This window comes from Leptonychotes weddellii, chromosome 7 (genome assembly GCF_054177405.1).
Source record: "Leptonychotes weddellii isolate Sample4059 chromosome 7, ASM5417740v2, whole genome shotgun sequence".
NCBI lineage: Eukaryota > Metazoa > Chordata > Mammalia > Carnivora > Phocidae > Leptonychotes > Leptonychotes weddellii.
In genome coordinates, this window is record NC_138375.1 from 14,486,930 (window position 1) to 14,507,055 (window position 20,126).

Genomic DNA, 20,126 nt, shown 5'->3' on the forward strand with positions numbered 1-20,126 from the left:
AGCTTTGGAAAAGATACAGACTCTAGCCTGGGCAGATCTGATCTCCCTGTTATATTTAAACTTGCTTTCTAACTGACTCACACATTCGCCAAGAGAATGGAATGTAATTACTTATTTCATTTTTAAAAGTGTTTCCTAGGAGCAAAGTAGGAGAGAGGGACTCTTAGTAGAAGGAAAGAAAGACAAAATGAAGGCTTACCACAGATAAAATGCCTTCAAGGCCATTGTCTTGCCAACATTTTATTTGGCTGTATTTCTAGGTAACTTCTCTTTTCCCTTAGTCCTAGCACTTTGTGAGAAATGAGGATGAGTAGTTAAGTGCACAATTGGGTGAATATCAGAGAGGATAAGGCAAAATAAAAACTAGATTTAATTTGCACATTTGATACAATAATCAATGTTAGAAATAATAATGAATTAACATTATTCAAAATAAAAGAAGGCCCTGCTTGACTTAGCTAAAATTACCATCAAGCTACAATATTACTTTCTTAGGTATATGAAGGACAATCGTATCCTTAAAGTCTTATCATTAATATTAGTTTACCATTAGTAAGAAAATTAATACTATTTTACACAGTACCCATTTCTTCTTGACACATTAAAATCATAAATTATAGAATATAATTTTAGCTTTTTATGATGAGAAGCTGGAAACAAGCACTGTGTAAGGAAAGTTTTGTGAAGTTATTACCTTTATAATGATCAATTATATTGTCTACAATTCTTAACATTAGAATTAGGCATTTGAGCTAAAGTAACATCACTAATGATCTGTGACCCCCATGAGTCTTGACTCTTGATATTGATGTTCCTATGTAGTCCCATCTGACATTGAGTAAAGCCAAGCTGTATAACCTATAAGGATATTGTAGAAATTATGGAATATAGGAAGGAAGGCTTCTACCTTATGTTCTTTTGGATTGTTCCCTCTGAGAGAAGCCAGCCACCATATCATGTGAACACTCGAGCAGAAGCCAAGATAGGAAGAAACTAAGAAACTAAGAAACTCTGTCAACCACGAGGTAAGCATCTTTCAGAAACAGACAAGATTTCAGGAGATGGAGGCCCCTGTCCATGCTCTTTGAAGGTACTCTTCTCTGAGAATCTGAGCCAAAACCACCCAATTTAGCTACTCATGTCTTGACACATAAATATTATGCGAGATATTAAATATTTATTTATTTATTTATTTTAAGATTTTATTTATTTATTTGAGAGAGAGAGAATGAGAGACAGAGAGCACGAGAGGGAAGAGGGTCAGAAGGAGAAGCAGACCCCTAGCTGAGCAGGGAGCCTGATGTGGGACTCGATCCCGGGACTCCAGGATCATGACCTGAGCTGAAGGCAGTTGCTTAACCAACTGAGCCACCCAGGCGCCCTTAAATATTTATTTTTAAGCTGTTAAGTTTTGGAGTAACTTGTTATGCAACAATAAGTAATACAGTACTATAAAATATATTTGTATAAATATGCAAATATTTATATAAATTATGTTAATCAGTTCACTGATTCAGTATCAAAGTGAAAAAATTCTTCAGCCTTTGCAAATATCCACACTATTCTTAGACACAGCACATTACTAACTCTCACAGGGGAACTTTAAAAAGACCAAAGTGTACATTCAAGTCCACACAGACTGACACAATAATGACTTTAAAAAGTATCCCTAGTTTATAAGCAAAGGACATTTATACATATACACAGATATACACACATGATAATTTAAGCTTCACATTACAACAAGTTCAAGGGAAAATGAGCAAGGGGACATTGTGAAAGGACAACAGTCTTGCTTATTCCATTGAAAGAATAGTAGAGACTATTCAGGGAAGTTCTATTAAAATTAATGTGACCTTTCAAAAAAAAAATTAATGTGACCTTTCAACACATACTGGGTTTTTTGTTGTTATTTTGTTTTTTCTTGGCTAAATTCTCTTTTAGGGAGTTGTTAATGTCCAAATTTGATAGGGGATAACGTCTGGTAAAAACACATATATTTAACTTCTTTGTATTAATTATTTAATACTAAAAATTTTTGTGATAAGGATCAAAGATGGGAAAAATGTTCTCTTATTTTATTCCAGTAACTTATATCATGAACCTTTTTACTTTTGCTTTGTATAACTCATCATTTTGCATTTCTTGAATTTAAAAAATACTTACTTTAAAAGACTGTACTGATTGTGGAGTAAGATTTTTATCTTTTTTTATATATATAAAGGGAGAGATGTAAGGGTTCTCTAAATTCTGATCATCCTAAAGCACATTAGTTTAAGAATAAGGAATCACTATAAGAAAATTCACCGATATTTTCAAGTTGGATCTATTTTATTTTTATTAATCTCCTCTTTAAAGTGAAAAAAATGATAGATCTCAGTGTATATACATAAAAAAACTAGTAACTACTTGAATATTTTGATGCAAATTAAATATAACTGATATTTTATATGAATATATGTTTTCATATATCTATGTAGTATTCTAATTACTTATTTAATATGAGAAATAGATACATTAAGTAACATATTAAAAAACGACAAAATAGTTTGCCTGGGCGGCTCAGCTGGTTAAGCGACTGCCTTCGGCTCAGGTCATGATCCTGGAGTCCCGGGATTGAGTCCTGCATCGGGCTCCCTGCTCAGTGGGGAGTCTGCTTCTCCCTCTGACCCCCCCATGTGCTCTCTCTCTCTCTAATAAATAAATAAAATCTTTAAAATAAATAAATAAATAAATAGATAATGACAAAATATTAGATCTCTAGAATTAAGTAGATAGTGGCCACATCCAAAATATCAGGGAGAAGAATTTCAAAATTTATAACTTGACTTTTTAAATTATGAAAATACACGTTCTAATTCCTTTTATAGCAACGTTTTTCTTTATGCTTATTTTTCATTACTAGAGAAAATTAATAAATATGCATTGTCAGGTATAGAAAAATTGGAATATTTTTGTGTTGTCATACAACTTTCTCCAAATGAATTCCTATTTATCTTCACAACTCTTTGCACAAACATTTAGGGGCTATAAAGTCAGTAACATTTGATCTCTGAACATTTCTATCTTCCCTCAGACTCAACCAATATTAGAGAACACCAAAAAGTAATTTATCATTGTGTCACACTTGCCTGAAGAATTTCTTAGGGGCCTAAGAAGACCGATGAGGTTAATCATTAAGCCCAAAAAATCCCTGAAGGTGATTTTTTCTCTTTGATGTACACAGATAATTCTGTCTTTGTTGAAGATGGCTCATGGATCTTTGTTCTCTATGCCAACCTTTAGGTTTGAGATACCCTATTGAATATCCTTATCTTAATGGAACCTCGAGTCAAAATACTTACTTATACATCAATCTAGGTAGTAGATAGTTCAGTCTTGGTCTAGACTATGTTCACTGTTGGAGTAGAGGCAGGTTAGCTAAACATTGGGGCAAATACAGAGAATTGTTAATGGGAAATTGGAACGGAGATTCTCCTTGAAAAGGAATTTTAGTTGCACTGGATAGGTTTTTCATAATATATCTTGCAAACTAATATGGTCCCCAATAAAAGTCTGTTTGCAAGGAGTCTATGGAGACTTCTGAGAGAATAAGCCATAAATGCTGAGCTTAACCTTATTAAGGTCATAATTTTTATAAAGGAGTTTATCTGAAGAAAGCCATGAGACATACTTGAACTTGCTCTAAAACCCTCAAAGAGCAAAGGATGCAATATTTAAAAATGACAGAGTTCTAAACCTCTAGCAGTTCCAGTCAACCCAGCAATTATACTCCTGGGCACTGATCCCAGAGAAATGAATACTTATTTTCATACAAATACCTGTACACACATGTTGATAGTAGCATTATTTGTTATTGCCTAGAACTGGAAATAACTCAAATGTCTTTCAAGAGATGAGTAGTTATACAAACTGTCATACATCCATACCATGGAAAACTACTCAGAGTTAAGAAAGATGGACTACTGATAAAGCCAACAGTTGGGAATAGCTGGAATAAAGAAAGATCCAGGGAATTACGTTAAATGAAAAAAAAAAAAAAAAAACAAGGCCAATCCCAAATGTTTACATATGATTTCACTTATATAACGTTACCAAAATGATAAAAATGGAGATATGGAGATGGAGAACTGATGGAGTAGTTGCCACAGACTAGGAAGAGAGGAAAAGATGGGTGAGAGGAAGGTGGATATTGTTACAAAAAGACCACAAGAGGAACACATGTGGTAAGGGAGCTGTTTTGTATCTTTACTGTGGTGGGAGGTACACAAACCTACCTGTGGTAGAATGAAAAATGGACTCCAAGAGATATCCATGCTCCAATCCCTGAAACTCATAAATGTTACCTTATTTGGAAATGGGGATCACTAAATTAACCCTAGACTATTCAAGTGGACTCTAAGTAGCATCATAACTATTGTTATTAAAAAAGAAAGGCATGGGGAAATTACTCACACAGAAAAGGAGGCAATGTGACCATGGATACAGAGATCAGAGAAATACAACCATAGGTCAAGGAACAAAGCCAGACAGCAGAGCTGGAAGAGCCAAGAACACTGATAAGAGTTGTTTCACTAACACCTATCAGAGAACAACAACAACAAAAAACTGGAGAATATCTTCATGACTGTAATGTATGCAAATATAAAACATGATACAAAAAAACTTGTTAATCATAAGAAAATAAAATATGTTAACAATAAGAAATGTAATTTCTTAAAAAAAATTAAGAGAATGAAAAGACAATTGACAGAATGGGAGAATGTTTGCCGTTTAGGTTTGTGACAAATTAGTCATATGTAAAGAGTTCCTACAAAACAAAAAATCAGTATGAAAAAAGAAACAGGCAAAAAGTTTAAACAGAATGACTTTACAAGAGAGCATAGCTAAATGACCAATAAACATAAAACAATGATTAATTAGTAATCAAGGAAATGTGAATAAAGACCATGATGTATTACCATTGTACACTTATCCAAATGGTTATCATTAAAAAGGAAGTCAATACTAGGTGTTAGGTTGTAGACAAATTGAAAATTTCTTACACAGACAATGAATTAAAATTAATATATCTATTTTGAAAAACTTTTGTACTAATAAATTTGAATATATACATTCTTTATGTTCCAGCAATTTCAATCACATATATATCCAACAGAAATAAGTACAAATATACATACACATATGCTTAGAACAATATTCATACTACTACTAAACTGGAAATGACCCAAATGTTGTCTACATTTTAATGATTAAATACTCATATTCATATATAGCAATATTAGAGAGCAATAATGAAATAATTAAAAGTGTATGTATACCACGGATGAATCACTCAAAAATTGTTCAATGAAAAAAGAAACATAAAAATGTATATAATTAGTACATAGTGAACAATTCTGTTTATGATATGAAAAAAATATAGAAAAGGGATTGCACTAAATTTATAGACTTGGAAATACTTTTATTCTTGTTAGTTTGGATTATAAAATCTGGGAGTATGCTGTATTTTCATACTTATTCAGTATTTATTCCATTCTGAGAAAATTCTCAAATTTTCTTTTTTTCACATAGGTCATGAAAATTTTGGTAAGATAATTTTATTAATCTTATATGTATATCAAGAACTGTTGCTATTATAACCAAAAACTTATCAATATATTGCATTTTCTAATTTGCTAATAATAATGTTAGGAAATATATTCAAAATTTTGGAATGTATTATATGAAATTAATCAATATGTAAATACAGAACTTTATGGAGTTTCATCCCAATGCTACTTATTGAAAATTTAGGGAAAATGATCACTAATAAAATATTGCTTAAATAAAATGGGTACAGTCATATAAAGGAATAATAAGTCAATAAAAATAATGTAGTATAGGGGACACCTAGGTGGCTCAGTTGGTTAATTGTCTGACTCTTGATTTCAGCTCAGGTCATGAGATTGAGTCCCATATCTGGCTCCACTCTCAGTGCGGAGTCTGCTTCAGAGTCTCTCTCCCCCTCTTTCCTGTTGCCCCTCCCCCTGCTTGCATCTCTAAATAAATAAATAAATAAATAAATAAATAAATAAATAAATAAATGATATCTTAAAAAAATAAGGTATGTGAACCCTTAATTATTTGGAAATGAAGAGAAAGCATTGCTAAGTGAAACAGCATGTTAAAAATGTCATTTATGGTATGAGTCCATGTAAATATCCATAATTCAAAGAAAGTATAAAATGGATACATACTAATTATTGACAATAGTAATATGTCAGTGTCATGGTTAGGCTTGGTTTGTACTCTTTTTAATTATCTGTTTTCCTGAGTTTTTAACATATAGCTTACTTTAATACTAAGATTTTACAAGCTATTATATTTTTACTGGAAATCTGCCTTTCCTCCTTTTTAAGAACAATGGACACTTTAAAAAATATCAATAAAGCCTCTGCAGAAAAGGGCACTTCCAAAAATATCATCTGAGTAAATGGAATCAAGCAGACCAGGTTAAAATCCTGGCTTGGCTTTTGTGACCTTATGCCTTCAGAAATTTACTTCTATGATATTTGATTTCCTCATCTATAAAATTTTAAAATAAAATAATCACATAGGATTTGTTGGTCTTGTCTTAAATAAATTTTAGTTTATATTACTACTTTTGTCATAATTATTAATATACTGGAGAAACCTTTGGGGGTCATATTTTGGTACATTGATGACCACCTTCAATAACCACAAATCAACACAGTATACTTCTAAAAGTAGATATGTTACTTCCCACTTATATAATTACTTTTCAAAATGTTGTCTATCATTTCAATAAAGAAGAAACTGGTTTCAATAATTTTATAAATTTAGGGGCACCTGGGTGGCTCAGTCGGTCAAGCATCTGCCTTTGGCTCAGGTCATGATCCCAAGGTCCTGGGATCCAGCCCCATGTTGGGCTTCCAGCTCAGTGGGGAGTCTGCTTCTCCCTCTGCCCACCCCCCACATGTGCTCTCTCTCAAATAAATAAGTAAAATCTTTAAAAAATAATAATTTTATAAATTTAATAGAAGAAAATATATAATCATGCACCTTCATTTTTGTAACTGCATCTTTTCTGTTACATTTTTTCCAAGAAATCTTTCCTCATTTTAAAATGAGCCAAACTAATTATCCTTCAATTTATCTACATTTGAATCCCTTACATTAATTGCACTGGAAGCAAAATGAGCCTTTGAGAATAAGTCTTAAATCTGATATGGAAACCATCAAAATCCTAGAGGAGAACACAGGCAGCAACCTCTTCGACCTCAGCCAAAGCAACTTCTTACTAGACACATCTCCGGAGGCAAGGGAAACAGAAGCAAAAATGAACTATTGGGACTTCATCAAGATAAAAAACTTCTGCACAGTGAAGGAAACAATCAACAAAACTAAAAGGCAGCATACGGAATGGGAGAAGATATTTGCAAAGGACATATCTGATAAAGGGCTAGCATCCAAAATCTAAAGAACTTATCAAACTCAACACCCAAAAAACAAATAATCCAGTTAAGAAATGGGCAGAAGACATGAGTAGACTTTTCTCCAAAGAAGACATACAGATGACTACAGACACATGGGAAGATACTCAACATCACTCATCATGTGGGAAATACAAATTAAAACTACAATGAGATATTACCTCACACCTGTCAGAATGGCTAAAATTAACAACACAGGAAACAACAGATACTGGCAAGGATGCAGAGAAAGGGGAACCCTCTTAATGCTGTTGGTGGGAATGCAAACTGGTGCAACCACTCTGGAAAACAGTATGGAGTTTCCTCAAAAGTTAAAAATAGAACTACCCTATGATCCAGCAATTGCACTATTAGATATTTACCTAAAGGATTCAAAAATACCGATTTCAGTCATATGTGGAATTTAAGAAACAAAAAGCAAAGAGAATGTGAGAGAGGCAAACTAAAAAACAGACTCTTACCTATGGAGAACAAACTGAGAGTTACTGGAGGGGAGATTTGTGGGGGATGGGCTAGATGGGTATTAAGGAGAGCATTTGTTGAGATGTCTAAGTGATGAATCACTAAATTCTACTCCTTAAACCAATATTATATTATATGTTAACTAGAATTTAAATAAAAACTCAAAACCAACAAACAAAAAAAGAGTATTTCGAGCTCTAAAAAAAAAATCTGATATGGATAGTTCCAAGTTTCAGAAGGTCTGGACTTTTCACTGAGTTTGGAAAAAAATAAGTGTTTAAGTGTAATACGGTATGTCTTTGAAATATATTTAATATTAAAGTTCACATAAAAGGCATTAAAATATCTATGAAACATTAACTTAGAATATATTGGTAGAATTTGAAATATCAGATAAATATACTCTATAAACAAAATGTTAGACTCAAAAACCCAATATTGACCTTTTCTGTGGTTAATATTATGGCATCTTGTGAAATAAATGTAATTGCCATATCACATGTTCAATTACTGGATAGATATTTTTTTCATATGATGTTTAAAGCATAGAATTATTGTCACATAGATCCCAGTATCTCAATCAAAAAACAAATAAATGACATGTGCATTAAGTTAATATAAAGGAATAACTGGTTCATCTGTCTCAGAATAATATCATGACACCCTAAATAAATTTTCACCACTTGTATCATAGCTTTGCATAGCCCTAATTTTTCTTGATTCAACCAAAACAAATACATTAAGCCATCACAGTGTTAATTTGCTTCTAGTATTATAAAAATATTAGGGGAATACTTATTTCAAGTTTAACGTGTTCATAATCCTCAGAGGAAAAAATGTGGTACTTTACATGTGACAAAACATATATGGAATCAGTCTGTAACATTAGTATGGAAGTCTTAAAAACATAACCACAAATTATTGAATCCTCTCCTAACAAGATGGTGGAGATTCATTTTCCATTCCTTGATTGCGTGCTAGACTTAGTGGCTGATTCTATAGGAGTGTGTGGCAGAATTGATGGCATATCATTTCTGGGATTGTTACAAGAAGGCTGCAGCTTTCCTCTTGGGTTCTCTCTCTTCCCGCCCTCCTGCCTCCCTCTTGGATCGCTCATTCTCAGGGAAATCAGCTGCCATGTTATGAGTTGCTTTACAGAGAAGCCCATGAGGTAAACAGCTGAGGACCTCAGTCCAACAACAAGCAAGGAACTGAAGCTGCAAACAACCAGGAAAGTGAGCTTCAAAGTGGATTCTCCAGTCCTAATAGAGCCTTCAGATGAGTGCAGACCCAGCCAACTGTAATCTTGCGAGAGATCCTGAGCAAGAACCACCCAGGTACCTACTCCCAAACACCAAACCCCCAGAAACTGTGAGATAATAAATATTGTTTTAACCTGCCAATTTTAGGAAAACTAATATAGACAGGAAGAGTACAGGAATGTGCTGACATAACTTTTGCTGCAAGTGTTACTTCATTATTGCAGGGTAATGCAAGATATAGATAAATAATGTTTAACTCTTGGGACGCCTGGGTGGCTCAGTCGTTAAGCATCTGCCTTCGGCTCAGGTCATGATCCCAGCGTCCTGGGATCAAGCCCCACATCAGGCTCTCTGCTCCGCGGGAAGCCTGCTTCTCCCTCTCCCACTCCCCCTGCTTGTGTTCCCTCTCTTGCTGTGTCTCTCTCTGTCAAATAAATAAATAAAATCTTAAAAAAAAAATAATGTTTAACTCTTATCAAACACCTGGTATTATCCCAAGAAAATGGTCATCTAGAAAATAATAAATGATACATATTATAATTTTACCATTTTTTTTATTCTGAGTATTATTTCAAATGTCTTAAATGTTGAACTATTTAAAATAAAAGAAATAAAGAATTGAAATAACTCCTCTATATCTATATGACTGCTTTCCCCAACCAGGGTTTAACTTGGATAATTTTTTTTTTTAAGATTTTATTTATTTATTTGACACAGAGAGAGATGGCAAGAGCAGGAACACAAGCAGGGGGAGTGGGAGAGGGACAAGCAGGTTTCCCTCCAAGCAGGGAGCCCGATGTGGGGTTTGATCCCAGGACCCTGGGACCATGTCCTGAGCTGAAGGCAGATGCTTAACGACTGTGCCACCCAGGTGCCCCTAACTTGGATAATTTTAATAGATCTTCTAAACCTGTACAAAACTTAGACAAGCCAAGAAAGAGCTATTATTCCAGTCACAGAATTTAAAACATCTCCATACAATAATAAAGCATTAGACATTTTAAGTCTAAAATTGAAAGGGGAAGTGTTAAGTCATAACATTTTTGCCTCAGAATGTCTAATGCCAGATTTAGAAATTTTGTAGGTGATTAATCTTACCAGAAACAGTATCTCTCCCCTTCCTTGCAAATAATGCTGAGAGTGACCTTTGTTATCTGCTAGCTTCTAAGTAGTTTTGAAAAGGTAAGTGGAAAAAAAAGTTATGTGTTTTATTATGAACAGAGCAACAGAACCTTACTTTGGTAGTTAAAACTCAAAATAATGACATATCAGGGACATTTTTAAAAAGGTAATCAGGAGCTTCAGCCCTCACTTTAGTTTTTTCAGTAATGCAAATAAAGGTTTTTGTTTTCTTTCTGAAGGAGTGTACATTTAAATCATCTGAACAGAATTTTGCAATATGCATACAGAACTCACCCAAGCATCCAAAGAAGATTCTGCTTGTTTCTACGAGAAAAACAAAAAAATGTCCCCATATTCCTCCCATTACTTCAAAGGACATAGGGAGTTTTTTCCCAAGTACATGCTGACAAAATGGACTGTGCTCTGGGAAAGTACAATCTTCCTAAGTATCTTTTGTCATTGGCTGAATAAAATCATTGAAACACATGACACTTAAATCCCTCTTGTGTTAGATAATTTTAAATTTTTTTTTAAGATTTTATTTATTTGTTTGGAGAGAGAGAGAACACAAGCAGAGAGAGAGGCCGAGGGAGAGAGAGAATCTAAAGCAGGCTCCATGCCCAGCATGGAGCCCCAAACAGGATTTGATCTCACAACCCTGAGATCGTGACCTGAGCTGAAATCAAGAGTCGGACGCTTAACCAGATGAGCCACCCAGGCACCTCTGTTAGACAATTTAATTGTTCCATATTATAAAAGTCTTTATCCAATAAACATAATTAGTAGCAAATAGAAAACCAGAGAGGTGAATATGTGTGACCTCAAGTTGTCAAAACTTGTTAGGACTAAGAATGTAGGGAGGCACTTAAGGGTATAAGTGTAAAGGACTACTTTAGGAAAATATTATCAGAGGCAAAAAAGCCCCAGAAATCTCTTTATACATAAGTTTTCAGTTAATGTGATACAACACTGATCTTTGCTTAACTTTAGCTTTGTAAAGGAGCTAAATACATAAGCTTGGTTAATTGAGTACTACTTTTGGCTTTTGCCTTTCTCATCTGAAAAACAAATGTTACATCTATGATCTTGAAGTATCTTCTTGTGATCAATTCTATTCTATATTGTTAATCACAGAGTTAATTTTATTATTTTTTAAGATTTTATTTATTTATTTGTCAGAGAGAGAGAGAAGGAGAGAGCACAAGCAGGGAGAGCAGCAGGCAGTGGGAGAAGCAGGCTCCCCAACGGGCAGGGAGGCCAATGCAAGACTCGATCCCAGGACCCTGGGATCATGACCTGAGCTGAAGGCAGACGCTGCTTAGCTGACTGAGCTACCCAGTTAAAAGCTACGTTTTGATTCTGATCTATGGTATGGTTTACTTTCCATATCTTTGTTTTGTTGGGGAAGCAGGTCTATAATTCCTCTGAGGATATGGTGACAGCTGTGGATCTGCTTTCTTGAAAAATGCAGATATACAAAGATGACCACAGGACAGAATACAGTCTTAAAGGCAAGTCTCAGAGATAAGCATAGGATTTATGAAGATCTTGCAACTACAAATGGTTTCTTGCTAAGAGATTTTTCTCCATACTGATAAAGGATCTCAATTTATATTATTTGAAGTGGGAGCTTCTGAAAGGTAGGGCTGGAGGAAGGCAGGGAGAATTCTGCAAACAAAGGGAGATATAGAGAAGAAAGATGAAGCTCAAGTGTTCCAATTTCCAAGTTAGAAATTGGAGACTGTTTCCTAAAGAAGAAGCTGGATAAGTAATGGCCAGGTTCTATAATGATCCTGGTGCTACATTTTAATTACATTTTGATTTAGGTAGAATCTTGCAGGTTGGCTTCATGTCCTAACCACATTCATCACACAGGTTTTATGAGGAAATATGTTCCAAATTCTAACAGTGGCTTACAAATGAACTTGTAGAGCACAACCTGTTTGTGATTTGGGAATGATTTGCAATCCTTTCTTTTTATTAATGGTTCATTAAAATATTGGCCATGGGATAAGGAATGAGTTGGAATACATTTAGAACTATAGCAATTTTATAATAAATTTAAGTGATTTCTATTTTTCTATATTTATGATTTGCCATTTAGTCTAAAAGCCACTTTTCAAAAATTTTTCTGACCTTTCATCAAAAAGCACTCATCAACACTAGCTATAGGAAAGCTAAAAAATCTAATGGCTTATTTCTTTGCTTCTACATACATTTTTAATCTGTTAAAAAAAAAGTCAATGAAAGTGTCAGCATAGACTAATTGTATCACAGGCCATGAAACAATGTATTAAAATCAACAGGACTTGTAACATTAAAAGTGAGGGCTGCCAGAAAATCTAGGAAAAAGCTGACAAATAGCAGTTAGATTTATATAGTGTTTACTGCATTTGGTATTATTAAAATGTTTTTTTCAAGTGGGGAAAACCTAGATGTATGCACTAACACTAGTCATCCTTAATAATACCACTTGTATTTATTTTTAAACCATTACATTCTGAAGCTAGTACACTTCTCTATAAAATGAACAAAATATTTTCTTTTACTAGCTATTAACATATTCCTCAACAATGTATGTTTTCATAAATTAATAGTCAGTATAATAGTCCCTAGAGACAGTGGAAGAATCCATTAATTGATGAAGAGCTAATTATCAGAAAAATGAAAACCAGATGACAATAGTTTTCATATATCTAGTGATATCAGATGTAAAAATAATTAATGGCACTTGGTACAAATTATATGAGAGAAGAGATTTCATAGGACTAGTAAATGTGATCCATGGGCTTTAACTATATAATTCTCACATTCTCATTAAAAAACAAACAAACAAACAAATCTCCCCCTTGATCATTCCTTCCTGTTAATATTAAGTTTAAATGTGTAATATATGTTAAAAAGTTTAAGTTTTCATGCAAAATACCTAATGAAATTTTGACCTTTTCTAAATAGAATATATCTATATCTATAACTGTATCTAGAAAGTGTATAAGTAAATCCAATTAAAGATATTTCTTACTAACCTAAACAATGTTATTACCACTGAGAAGTTCTATACCTTGACAACATACTCATTAGCAAGCCCTTATCCTAAGCTTCTTTTTATTGCAATATTATCAAAGTGAACTACTAACAGTATCCAAAATTCCAAGACTTTATACAAAATCATTCTGAAGTACTTTCAAACTTGTGTAATTCTGAGAAGCATATTTAGAAAAGTGTACCAGCTCCTTCACCTATTCAAAATAGCATGCATACTATGCAAATAGAAAACGTAGTCAAATATGCATCAATCTAAGATCAATTATTAAAGAATGTTTGAAAATATAAATACATTCATGATTGTGCCAAAGAAATGACAAAACCAACAAGCAATCCAAATGCAACAAGCACCTGCCCAAGTCTGTGTGTCTCTCTAAGCTTTCACATACACCATTTGTCAGTAATTGGTAACTAAAACACAGTGATCCAGCACTTTAGAGAGAAATAAAGACCAATTAGAAAAGGGAATTTCCAATGTTTGGTGATTAATGATAAAATGACAGTGGTATGTCTACCATAATAAGCCTGAAATTTAAACAGAACATGATGATTGCTCAAAGGTGTCTACTAATTCAAAAGAAAAAATCTTATTTTGTTTGTCTTTGTGATAACCTTTCCCTCAGTATCCTAAAAAGACGAGTGTTGCAAGATATCTCCATTAAAAAAAAAAAAATCTATTGTTATATATGTTTGACAAATGCTGTTGACTAAACCTAATTCTGTAGATTGACAAGCACCATACTTTGTATTTGGTTAGACATAGTATTATAATAGTTTATAAAGCTAAAAACTTATGATGATATATTTTTACTGTTTTTTTTTACTTCCACAAATTCTGATCATTTTCTTTGTTTCTTGACCATGACCAACTGATCTTAAAAAATTAGGAAAAGCATATTCACAAAATAAACTAGTATAGAATTATATCATTGTACTTTGCCTTGGTTAATTTACTTAGCAAATTTACTAAGTTCCAAAATTATCATATTTCTTGAACTTTATAAATATCACAATTTAAACCAACATTCATTCAGTGTTTAGGAATAATATATTTCTGACTCAAAATGAAATAATATCTTATAATTATAGCAACCTGACCTGTATGCTTTATATTCTTTGAATGTAGATAAGGAAGAGTTAATCAGAAGTGTCTAATATATAATTTGCCTTTATTATTTCTCAATGATGTATCCTAGCAACAATGAAAGAGTAGTTGTTGCTTTGCTTTCTTCTCTTCTTGGTAAGGAAATAAAAATCTTATTTCAGAAGGCTTATTCACTATCACTATAAAAATTGTCAGAAGTACCTGATCACTCATTACCTTTTTTTTTTCTTTTTTTATGAGAAAAAAAGTCAACAGAATATGATTAAATGTTCAATGGAAAATGAAATTCAAGTGCTCATACATTTCAAAGCATGACTGTTTTGATGAGTTCTAATATCGACAATGACAATGTTTCTTAAACATAGAAACTTTAATTAGAAATGCTTTTCTTTTTTTAATTTTTTTTTATTTATTTTTGAGAGAGAGAGAATGACAGAGAGAGAGAGAATGAGAGGGGTGAGGGTCAGACGGAGAAGCAGACTCCCTGCTAAGCAGGGAGCCCGATGTGGGACTCGATCCCGGGACTCCAGGATCATGACCTGAGCCGAAGGCAGTCGCTTAACCAACTGAGCCACCCAGGCGCCCCCTAGAAATGCTTTTCTATAGTATGAACATCTGCCATAACCTTAGCCTAAAGTTCTGTATGTGCAAGGAGAAGACAGGACAATAATATATATTTATTATGTATTAATTATATGTAGTAATAAAAATAGACACATTTTGAGTCTAAAGTAGTTACAAAGAATATTAATATTTTCTATTGTAAAATTCCATTCTTCTAAAAAGAACTTGTGTAATTTTAGGAACTTTGTTTTCAACAGTTGAAGGATATCAAAATGTTAAAAAAAAAAATTCTAGAATTTATTCATGCCTTTCTAGGTCATTGACAGCCCTTCCTCAGAGAGCACTGTCTGTGCATGCCAAACACATTGGTAACCAGTGGCCAGTCGTGTGACCAATTTTCACCTGAGCTGAGATTTTCATTTCTTCCAAGTAAGCAGTGGTGTAAGGATAATTATTTACAGTGGTAAATTTAATTATATTTTATCAGTCCTGAATGTTAATGTAAAAATCTAATATTGAAATCTCCTTGCTAGAGAGGCTTCTCTAAATCAGAAATACAATAACATCAAAAATAATATTTGGTTATTAGGTTGAGCATTTATGCTAAGAGGGAGATGGGTAAGTTCAGTGGGTAAGGGCAGAGTCTTTGGTGTCAGTTGGTTAGACTGGTTCATAGCCTGGCTCAGTCACACATTAACTCCATGTTGTTATGTTGGACGCCTCTCCCCACCGCAGAAAGATCAGCTTTATTAACTACAAAATGAGAATTATATTAATGCAAAGAAGAGAAATTGGTGTTTTCCACTTTTTTTTTTTTTTTGAGGAAATATAACACCCAGCGACATCTATCCCAGGGAACTAGAACTTCAATGAGTCAGCAGCTCCATGATCTTTGTTAAAGCATCTCAGCCATCTAAATAATAACCCTACAGAGTTGTTAGGAGGGTAAATTGAAACAATGCAAATAAAGTGGTTTCCTGCATTTCTGTTAAACTGAAGCTCTTTGGTAAATGTTACTTTTTAATAATTATTATTGCATTAGAAATCTGATGCCAAAGATATCCAATACATGAAACAGCAAAAATAAATAAATAAAAGGAATAATTACCAAATAAATAATAAAAATACACAAGTGTTGATGTCTGTTGGTATAGTTACTCTTCTCTTGCATTATCATTTACTTCAGATTTGCCAAAAATGATACTAATCCAAAAGAAGTGTAAACCTATTTGGTGCATGTTTTAAATCTGCCTTCCCTGAAATGATCATTGTAACAGAAAGAATATCATTTCCAACTATCATGCATCTTTAAACTCCTAGCAGATGCATATCCTCCTGCCAAATATGTGACAGTAAATATATAATAGATTCAATAATCCAAATAAAATAACCATGGTCTGAGGATGCCTTGTGCCCTCTTCTGTTTTTTTTTTTTCTTTCTTTCAAGGATAATTATTATAGTTTAGAACTCAAAATATGTGCACTGAACCATATGTTATTTTCCTCTTCTCTTTGATACATGAACATCGACTTCCGTTCAGCCTGTGAGTTCATTCTTGTTGTGGCAAACATCCTTTAGGTGTCCACTAAATAGATTTTTTTTCTTCTGCTAATGTATCAGTTAACCTTCAAAATGTGGATAGTTCTTATTTCTTCTCAGGAAATAAATCAGTCCCCATGTTGTTCAATAGCTGTAGCCAAGATGGGATGGAATAAGAGGGAAATATAAAAAGTACTGCTTGTAAATTGGTGTTATTTACATCTACTAAGGAAATACAATATACTATGAAATATATCCTAGTGAAGTGGAACCCAAATTAGTTAGCAACACTATAATCGTTTTTTTAAAGTGTCTATTCATACCTGAATAGAAACGACTCTATATGGGCTTAGATTACCTCTGAGTGTAAACAAGCACATTTTCCTTAAGGACGCAGCGGCAGTGGTCTGTGTTCCATTAAGCTCTGTATTATGAACTGATGTTGCGGGGATTTATTTGCTTTTCCTATCTTCAGAATTCGACTATCACAGCTGCAATCTTGTATGTAAGTTCAATTATGGATTCACAAGTGGATATGGTCAGAGATATTTCTAGGAAATCAATACTCCTTTACTTATATTAATAATTCATAAACTTTATAGACATGATGGCAAAGGAACTCAAGAATTGACATAAGTACTCTAAGAATGTATTGTACTACAATAGTCAAATAACGCTACAAACATGCCTGAAGGCAATACATAATATAATCGTCTATTTGAAAGTATTTGAGTAAGGTGCACGATGTGTCCTAGAATTGGAGATGAAACGTGCCAAGTAGAGAAAGACCCTGCTTTTTGGGATGGTACAGACCAGGCAGTAGGGTACAGATAGACATCAACCCAATAATCATGCAAATAATAATAATAAAACATTCTAAATTCCAGGGTGGTGGTGGGGAATGTAGAGTGGAAGTATATAAAGGAGTATATAAAGGAGGGTTTCCTCTGGCCTGGGGGAGGCATTCTTTCTGAAGTGACATCTGAGCTGATGTGATAAAGATAAGTAGATACCTACCAGGTAAACAGACTGGAGGCAGAGGGAACATTCTGGGCAGAGGGTAGAACATCTTCAAATGCCTGTAAGCATTACACAACTGGAAGAAAGCTATTGTGGCTGACTCTTGAAAGATCAAGAAGTGGGGGAAGGGAAGTCAGCTAGGGACAGGAGCTGGAAGCCCTAACGGGGGGCAAGCGCCAGCTCCTCTTTTAGACTATGATATTATCCCCAAACAGTGAGAAGGCATGGAAAGGTATTTGGTAGCTCAGTGTCATGATTACACTCACATTCCCATTAAAAGCTTTGTTCTCTTGGTGTAGCAAGAAATGGGGAGGGGGCTAGGAGTCTGGATCAAATAGGATGATGATCTGACAGAGGGTGCTGCTGGTGAAGAGACAGAGAGGGGGACAGATCCCAGAGATCATTAGGAGACAACATCTGTTATGGACTGAATGTGCCTTCAAAATTCATATGTTAAAAACCTAACTCCTAAAATGATAATATTTGGAAGAGGAACTTTTAGGAGATAACTAGGTTTAGATGAGATCATGAAGATGGGGCCACGATGATGAGACTGTATCTTTATAAGAACACACAAGAGCTCAGTCTTTCTCTGCCATCTGAGAACAATGAGCAGGCAGTTGTCTGCAAGTCAGGAAGAGGACTCTCACCAGAACTGAATCTGCTGGCACCCCGATGAACTTCCCAGTTACAAGAACTGTGAGAAGTAAATGTTCTCCTTGCCACCTGGTCTAGAGTATTTTATGATAGCGATCCAAGCAAAAACAATACCCATAGAGAAGGTGAACCAAATACAGGAAGAGGGAGGAAGTTACTAAGAGTTATTTTTAGATAACTTGCTTCAGTAATAGATGCCATAGAGAAAAGGAACCACGGAAGAGCCTATATTTAGGTTGGTGGGTGCTGGGCGGTAACCACATTCAGATGTGGTAGAATTTGAGCTGTCTTTGAGACTCTAAGTAGTGGTGTCAGCTAAGCAGCTAGATTTACAGCTCTGCAAATCAGAGAAGGTGTCTGGGTTAGAGATACACTTTAGGAGTCATCGATTCCAGGTAATAATTAAAGGCATGTTTAAGAGTGCTCAGGAAGAAAGCACAGAGTAAGAAAAAAAGAGACCCAGGATTGTCTGGCTATTAACGATCTACAGCATTTAAAAGCTTTGTAAAAGCAAAGATGATTGAAACAAAGTAGCCACAGAGAAAGGCAAGAAGGAGGAGGCACATTCATCGAATTCATATGAAATTTTCTTGAAGAAGGCAGACAAATGCATCAGTGTCTGAGGCTCTAAGAGATTAAGGAGGATGAAAACTAAAGAGTGCCCATGGATTTAGTCACCTGGAGGTGACACACACTCGACTGGAGTGGGCTGGGAATAGTGTCAAACTTAGAGAATAAAATCAAAGAATTTTCTGACTGAAACAAATTTTAGAGATCACCTCATAGTTTCCTCTATTGTCAGCACTCCCCTTCACCCCTGAAATGTTATTCCATTTGTAAGTGAAGAAAGAAGAGTGGAATTATCTTGGTAATGCTTATTTTGCATTCTGAATTTATAGACATCAGATGCTCTGGGAAAGATAATGTGTGCACAGAAGAATGATGAAAAACTGCATAGAAGAGATTTGTTTGAGCTTAGTTTGAAGAATTAATGGAATCAAGTGAAATGCAGTGGGTAAGAGGGAAGGCTAAAAGTGCTCAATGTTATGAGTCACAACTACAGGAGAGCAGGAATGAGAAGACAGGGAACCATGAGGATACTTCAAAGGGGAGATTGGACCCTGAGCCCGAGGAATTAGCTGGGTCCAGATGACTTTCACAGGGCTTGAATGCCAGCCAAAGGATTTTAGACATTTCTTAGATACAGTGAAGAGCCTTTGAAGCATTTGGTCAGGAAAATGGCAGGAAGAATATGAGTATTTTAAAGAAAATCAATCTCTTTTGCCCATCACTGTGGAAAGAAAGAAAGAATCAAGAAAAATGACAGAAAAGAGATACTGATTTTTTAAAAGCAGAAATTGATTATTTTGTGTGTAGGCAAGGATCCTTTCATATTTTGTGCTAAAAAAGAATTGGGTTCTCCTTATATTAGTCATTAGTACAAGGATATCTTAAAATATGAATAACTTGAGAAAAAAAAGAAAATATAATGCTTGTCACATTTTTTATGAAATTTATGATTCTAGAAGGAGATAAAATACAAATAAATGTATCTGTTGAAATAGTTATTCTTACATTTTTGAGAAGCAAAAGAGAGAGATTTGATTTGCAGCAGAAAAAAATTAGAAAGAGATTTTTCTTGAAAACGCTAACAAGTTCCCAGGGTCCTGGATTTTCAGTGACCCTGACTTTGCTTGACTTTTCAGCTATGAAACAAAATAAAACAAAACAAATAAGAATTTTCTATCATGGTTACAACCTGGGTCTGAAATTAGAGAATCATAATGAGTCAGTGGCAGTGCAAGAGGATATGGAATGTGTATCTGTACAATTAAAATGTGGCCCCTATGTTC

General features: G+C 34.2%; 1 protein-coding gene across 2 annotated transcripts in view; it reads right to left on the bottom strand.

Moving 5' to 3' along the window:
* Positions 1–20,126, bottom strand: part of CDH18 (cadherin 18) — a 403,581-nt gene that overhangs the window by 337,807 nt on the left and 45,648 nt on the right. The gene's annotated exons all lie outside the window — the stretch shown is intronic.